We start from the raw sequence: 7,437 nt of genomic DNA on the forward strand, positions 1-7,437 counted from the left end.
GGGGGCTCCAAGCCAGAGACCGAACTTTAAGGGGTTTCACGTTAGCATCTGACTATTTTTCTGTGTACTGGATATGTCATGGGCAAAAATACCTTGCCTGAGGCTTTTGGGGATGGTTGAACTCTGGTGCTTGCAAGGTCTTGTCCCTAGAGGTACATGGGGGGGAAGACCCATGTGGTGAGTCTTGAGAGCAGCAGGCTGTGCCCTGTGGGGTGGTGCAACTCCCAAGAAGCTCCCTAATTGGGGTTTTTTGATGTCTCTCCAGTGTGTAGGTGAGAACTATGCTTTGAGAAACTAGGAGAGTTTGCAACCTTCAGCTCCCTTCCCAGCGCTAGTGGGGTGGGGGGGGCAAACTCAAGCTCATAAATCTCTTGCTCAACAGGGAGCATTTGTGCTATAAACTAATTAGGCGAGTGGTCAAATACCACAAACACCTTTGTCCTCATTAGGGACCAGTAATGATCCTGAGTAGGTGCTGAAAAGCCTCGTTAACAATGAGCAGGGCTTCCTCTCTGGGATCTGGGCTCCAAAAACAAGCCAGCAGCCTAAGGGTGCAGGAAGCCCTGTCACTAATTTGGTGTGCTGTTAGTGATTTAAATGTCAATTAGCTAGACCCGTGGGTCTGTGTGGAAGTCTTAGGCTCGTAGGCCACAGAGCCAAGGCATGGAGATGGTGGGATGCATTTGTGTTTGCGATGGGAATGAGGAATTTGGCAGTTTGGTGGGATGAAGAGCTCCTCTCCCTTTTCTTCTCTTCATCTGCCTTGCCAGTGTGTTGGCTCAGTGCTGCTTTCCCCCTTTTGTCCAAAATCCTCTTCCCATCACTCTTTTTGGTTGCATACTCTTTCACACAGACCACAGTGTCCTCAAAGACCTCAGTGCTGCAGCAGCTGTTTTAAAGGAAACTCTGGTGGAAATCAGAGCCAGGGTGGATGTTTTCTTCCAGTCACTTTTGTTCTTTGTGTTGTTTACCAGGGGAAAAAAAGTAAAAATGAAAAAGATGCCTGGTGGTATCATGGTGGAGGTGCCTCATAGACATGGATCTGCAGAGAAGTAAAGAGGAAAACATAGAACTGTTTAGTTTGGAAAAGACCTTTAAGGTCAAGTACCGCCACGCTGAACATTTGTCTCATGGACAAATGACCTTTTCCCACGTTGCTAAAGCAGAGCTGAAACTGGTAACTATTGTCTGCCCTTGGGGTGTGACAAGTGACTTCAAGCTCAGGTAAGGGTTGGATCAATGATCTTAAAGGTCTTCTCTAAGCAAAATGATTCTCTGGTTCTATTCTATGATTCTACCAGAACAAGAGGACAGAGACTCAAACTGCACCAGGGGAAGTTTAGGCTGGAGGTGAGGAGAAAGTTCTTCACAGAGAGAGTATTTAGCCCCTGGAATGTGCTGCCCAGGGAGGTGGTGGAGTCACCATCCCTGGAGGTGGTCAAGAGGGGATTGCATGTGGCACTTGGTGCCATGGTTTAGTAGTCATGAGGTCTTGGGTGGCAAGTTGGACTTGATGATCTTTGAGGTCTTTCTGATGATCTGGATGAGGGTATTAAGTCCATCATCAGTAAATTTGCAGATGACACCAAGCTGGGGGCAGCTGTTGATCTGCAGAGGGACCTTGATAATCTGGACAGCTGGGCAGCATCCAAGGCCATGAGATTTATCACATCCAAGTGCCATGTTCTACACATTGGCTACAACAACCCCATGCAGTGCGACAGGCTGGGGTCAGAGTGGCTGGAGAGCAGACAGGCAGAAAGGGACCTGGGGGTACTGGTTGAACATGAGCCAGCAGTGTGCCCAGGTGGCCAAGAAGGCCAATGGCATCCTGGCCTGGATCAGGAATAGTGTGGCCAACAGGAGCAGGAAATTCATTCTGCCCTGTACTCAGCACTGGTTAGGCCACACCTTGAGTCCTGTGTCCAGTTCTGGGCCCCTCAGTTTAGGAAAGATGTTGACTTGCTGGAATGTGTCCAGAGAAGGGCAACAAAGCTGGGGAGGGGTTTGGAGCACAGCTCTATGAGGAGAGGCTGAGGGAGCTGGGGTTGCTTAGCCTGGAGATGAGGAGGCTCAGGGGAGACCTTCTTGCTGTCTACAACTCCCTGAAGGGGGGGTTGTAGCCAGGTGGGGGTTGGTCTCTTCTCCCAGGCAAGCAGCACCAGAACAAGAGGACACAGTCTCAAGCTGCACCAGGGGAGGTTTAGGCTGGATTTTAGCAAGAAGTTCTTCCCAGAAAGAGAGATTGGCCATTGGAATGTGTTGCCCAGGGAGGTGGTGGAGTCACCATCACTGGAGGTGTTTAGGAAGAGACTGGATGGGGTGCTTGGTGCCATGGTTTAGTTATTAGATAGTGTTGGATGATAGGTTGGAGTTGATGATCTCAAAATTCTTTTACAATCTGGTTAATTCTATTCTATTCTATGCTACTGGTGGCATGTGGTCCATCAGGCAGGAGCTGCTGGGCTGTGTAACATTTTTCTTGCTCATTTCTCACTCAACTTTGGTAGGATCTCAAAATAAACCAGGGGGTACTGAAGTGAGTTGGAGGAGCTGCCTGTAATGTAGTAGTGTCTGTTTCCCACCACCCTTGGATTTGTGGTGTGCAATGAAGATGTTGCAACTGGTCTTGAGTTTAGATATCTGGTATGTGAGTGCATGGCCAAGATGTGAAAGAAAGAAGACCCAAGGCAGTGTCAAGCAGTGAAAGGGAGACGTAGTAAGAAAATAAATCTCGGAGTGATGAGTTTTCTGTAACGATTACCAAGAGTGGCAAAGAAAATTAACGTTGCTTAAGCCAGGCAGAAATTCCTGATTCCAAATTTAGGCTGAGGCAGGTCCTCCAGGCCAAGATTTCTGCCCAGACATGTCCTGCTGAACACGCTCACGGGTGTCTCCAGCGGAGCAGACAGCTCTAGCAGCATTCCTTGGATGCCATCCAGGGAGGGATGTGCGAAAGGCTCGATTTGCATGTCACTGGGAACAGCAAAGAGCAAATGGCAAATTCCTTAGGAACGTGGCTTTGTGGAGGGGTAGAACATCCAGCTGCAGCCACTCCAGATGAGCAGTGAGGAAGAACTTATGTACCCAACCATCCCTCCTAGGTGAATGCCTTGAAATACCATTCTCCAGCCCTAAGGTTCACCCCTGAAGGGCCATTAACACCTCACACAGATGTGTTTGGGTGCTGATGGGTCCCTGATTCATTTGCTTTAGAAACAAAACCTCGAGTGCAGCTGGTTGAAACATCAAGGGAGGCATTTTGTAGAGGTCATAATAACCTTCAGTGGAGGAATCCCCGGTGGATTTTCTCAACCTTTGCTGCTTAATGAACCAACTCATTCAGCCAGTAGTGCTGAAATAATCTTTCCAAGGCCTTCGGAGCAGTCCCATTAAGTCAGGGGAAAGATCTGACTGGAAAACTTGTTAATGAACCAAGATGCTGTCACAGGAAGAAATTGGGCTTTCCCTGACCTGGTTATTAGGGGCAGGTGAATTGATTCAGGTTTCTTTTCCGGCATTTTAGGCTGACATCTAATCACCAATATAATTTGCAGTGTTTCTTTCTCTTCTTTTGTCATTAACCAAGGGACAATGGAGAGGTTTGTAGAAGGGGAGTCCCCTGAGTCCTGTTTAAGACAAAGCCAACACCTCCTTCAGCTCAGGAAATCCTTCATCTGCCTTTTTAAAAATGTTATTTAATTTTTTATTGTTGAGGCTGGGAGAATATTTGGGGGGTGGGAATCAGAGTATGCTTGGTTTATTTTTCAAGCCTTCCATAGGCATCTGCTGTTGGCCACTTCTGTGACAAAATAACGACCTAGACGGACCTTGGAAAGCTATTTCTACACTCAGCATCACCAAGTTGTCCCCATGAGTTTTAATTAGTGTTATAGAAGTGCCAAGGGACAATTGCAGTGAGGCTTTTTGCTATCTTTTTATTATTCTGCTGACAATGTGGACCAGGCTGCCCAGGACAGTGGTGAAATCATCATCTGTGGTGTGTTTTCAGAGCCGTGGAGATGCGGTGCTGAGGCGCGTGGTGCAGTGGTGACCTGGCAGTGCAGGGTTAACGGCTAGACTCGATGGCTGGATGAGGTCTCATCCAGTCTAAACGATTCTGTGATTCTGTTCAATGATTTGCTTTTAACTGGCTTTCCCTCTGGCTGTGGTACCACCAGCCTTTCTGAAGAGGTCAGTCTTGGATGGGCTAAAGCTCTGTACCGCTGCTTTCCTGGGGTTTTATCTCCCACCCTCCAGAGCACTCCTCAGGATGCTTCAGCCTCCAGCATTTGAGTGCTTTCCTCTTGGGGACTGCTGCTGCAAAAGCAGTGGCAGCTCCATCACAAAGCATTGCAAATCTTCTCCATGTGCCCAGATGAAGGGTTTCCTATCTCAATGCCCTTTAGTGTTGATGCTGCTCTCCCAAATCCAAGAGAAGTGACATCAGTGAATAAAAGCTATGTGTAGAAGGAACTGATTTGTATCAGGAGCCCCTCTGAATTGAATGGCAAAGCTGAGATCTGAATGGAGATGAGGCTCTGATGCTATACATGTTCAGGAACTTCACTGTGGATATGAAAGCTTTGAGTCCACTGAGGACCTTCAGAATTCATACAGATTTAGTTCACTGTTCCCTGAACATCCCCGCTCAAAATAGGGATCTAGTTGAAAGTCCTTCCACTGTTGAAGCCAAAGACTTTTGTCCTTCTCTTATGTAGAACCAGGATTTCCAGCCCTTCAGAAGCCTGTGTTTGTCCTCTGCCTACCTTAGAGCAGCCAGGAGGTGAAGAAAGCTGGTCCAGAGCACACCAGACAAGCTGTAGGTGAAGCATGTTAGGAGCAAGGCACTCCAAAGGAGACAGCGTTATCCTCGCTCTGTCAAAGCTATCTGGCTCTCAGTTGCCAAACCAGTGCCAAGCCCCAGTGACCTTTCAGACTCATCACTGTGCTTAGAAGATTTACAGTGGAAAAAAGCTACTTCTTGTGAGGAAACTCTTGCTCCTTCCTCCCAGGAGACCATCTAGCCACAGTGACTCACATGTTCATCATCCTGGCTTCCCGTAACTGTCCAACAGTGGCTACAATGCACAGGCTTGAGGAGAATCCGTGCTTGCTTGCCTCCGAGATAGGGTGATGTAAGCTCCTGCTCTGGCTTCTTCTGCCTTTCCAGACTGCTCAAAGTTCAAAGCTTTAGACTCATCACTCCGTCACCCAGCAGGCCAGCCCTGGCTCAAGCCCTGACTTGCCTCTCCTGAAGTGATGACATTTTTTAAAGGGCCTTGGAATGATGGAAGGTCCCAGAGGAAACGGAGGTAAAGCTCACAGACAGTCAAGACCCAGTTCCAGAAGACCTGCCCAAGTTGTCAGGCAGAGCTGCAAACCACATTTAGCTTTTGCACTGGATTGTTATTTCAAATTGGCAAGATGTTCCCTACAAGATGCTGGTACCCTGCAGGGAGAAGGAATTCTGTTCTTCTGGAATAAATGGGAAAATAAGTACCCTGAAGTCAAAAGGGAGACTACAGCTTCTCAGGCAAAAGAGGAGCTGAAAAGTGAACTGGGAGTGATGAGTCCAAGCCCTGGAGTTCCATTTGTTCCAGATTTCAATCACTTCAGAAATCTGTAGGTGGATTTGTGCATGAACACCATCAAAAAGTTCAAGGTCCCTCAGAAAACTGGGGGTTGAGTTTGGGTTTTGAAATTTCCTGCCTCCACCAGATTTCTCTGATCTGGGCATTGCTGGGGCCTGTCTCCCATTAAAGAGCTGTGAATGAATTGTCTGTTGAGGAAGCCACATTGGCTGCTGTGCCTGAGCCACTGCTTTCCTTCAAATAGATCAAGAGACTCAACAAGACTCTTGTGCCGGGGAACATGAGAGCAGCACCAAGGCATTTGACAGGAGGTTGTTTGAATGTTGGTGGTTTTTTGTCTGTGGGACTCTTTGTGTCCTCCCTTTTCAAAGTTCCCAACTGTTCCTCTGAATCCAAACCACATGATGTTTTTCCTCAATGTCAGGTAGATGCAGGCAAATTCCTCCTGCTGCCAAGTGCAAGGTGAGATCCCAACAAGTATGTGGCAGGCTTTTATGGAAAAGGGCTCCATCATCTCCAGAGCTCCCAGGGAAAACTTAGTTAACCATAAATACCCACAGCAGGCAAAACAGACTCAACCCAAAAGCCTTGATGTAAATCTAAACCATGATGTTCACTAGGGTAAAAAGTGGCCTTTTATGTGAAGCAGCCTGGATCTGAGAAGTGCACAAAAGCCAAATCTGAAGTCAGCCTTAATGAAAACTTGCTGTGCTGTTGGATTGCTTCTTGGCCTTTCCCTCCATTCCTCTCCCTTGAACTTCTCCAGCATGCAACCTCTGCTGCGTTACTCACAAGCTACAAATCCTGCCTGTGATATTTCCAGGACACCTGGGGCTACGAGAAGACAATTCTCTGCCTTGGTTCATTCTTCATCTCCTAGCCCTCAGTGGATGCCAGGAGGCTGCAAGCATTTGTGGGATGAGGAAGGTTGTCCAGAATGTGCCTCAGTTCACCTCCTTGCTCCTTCACAAGGCGAGCACACAACCTAGAAAGGATGAATGGAAAATAAACACATTGTGGAATAACTTTTCTCCCTGTGGGATGGGTGGCTGCCAGGCAGAGCTTCATTCTGCAGAACCAAGGACTGATCTATGCCCTTTTTGTTCCCATCGTTTCCAAAGGGTTTCCATTCAGGCTTTCAGCTGAATGGATGCACTCCTGGGAGCACAGCTCACACAACAAGCAGGCTTCACAAGGAGGACTTCTTTGGGGTGAGGACACTGTGGCTTCAGGCTGGGTTCTGAGTGGTGCAGCTAGGCAGGCGCTCAGGTTATGATCACAGACAGGGTGAAAGAATCCTAAGGAGGAGAAAAAAACGCCCCCAAAATCTCCTTCTTTCCCTAAATCAGGTTTGAAACTCTGAGTAATGGAAACAGAAAGGCAAACAGAGCTTTCTGAAGCAGCTGATTGATGTTGGTGAGATTTCAGGGATCTTACTGATGGAAAATTGATTGTAGCATCACCATCACTGCTGTTGGCTCCCACAGCTTACGAGTCATCGCTACTCTCACCACGGGTAAGAGCTGAGGACTGGTAGGTCAAGGAGATGTTTGCTGAAGGTGGTGATTACCTCTAGTTCCTCTCTCCCAGAAGTTTTGGGGGCTTCTGGGATGGAAATCTGTACCACCAGAGCACGTGGGAACTGATCAGGGCTTTTCTTTCCCATCAAATCCCTGCTGGATTTACGCTGTGCCTGCTCAGCAAGGAGGAATGGCAGTACTGCGAGGATTGCGTTATCTGGGTTGTGCTGCTAATGAGGCCATCGTGGCGGTTAAGAATCATCCTCTTGGAGAGGTCCCTCTCTCCCTCTGCAGTGAGTGCATGGGCAGACCAGGAGAAAGCC

Source organism: Dryobates pubescens, chromosome 19, assembly GCF_014839835.1.
Source record: "Dryobates pubescens isolate bDryPub1 chromosome 19, bDryPub1.pri, whole genome shotgun sequence".
Taxonomy (NCBI): domain Eukaryota; kingdom Metazoa; phylum Chordata; class Aves; order Piciformes; family Picidae; genus Dryobates; species Dryobates pubescens.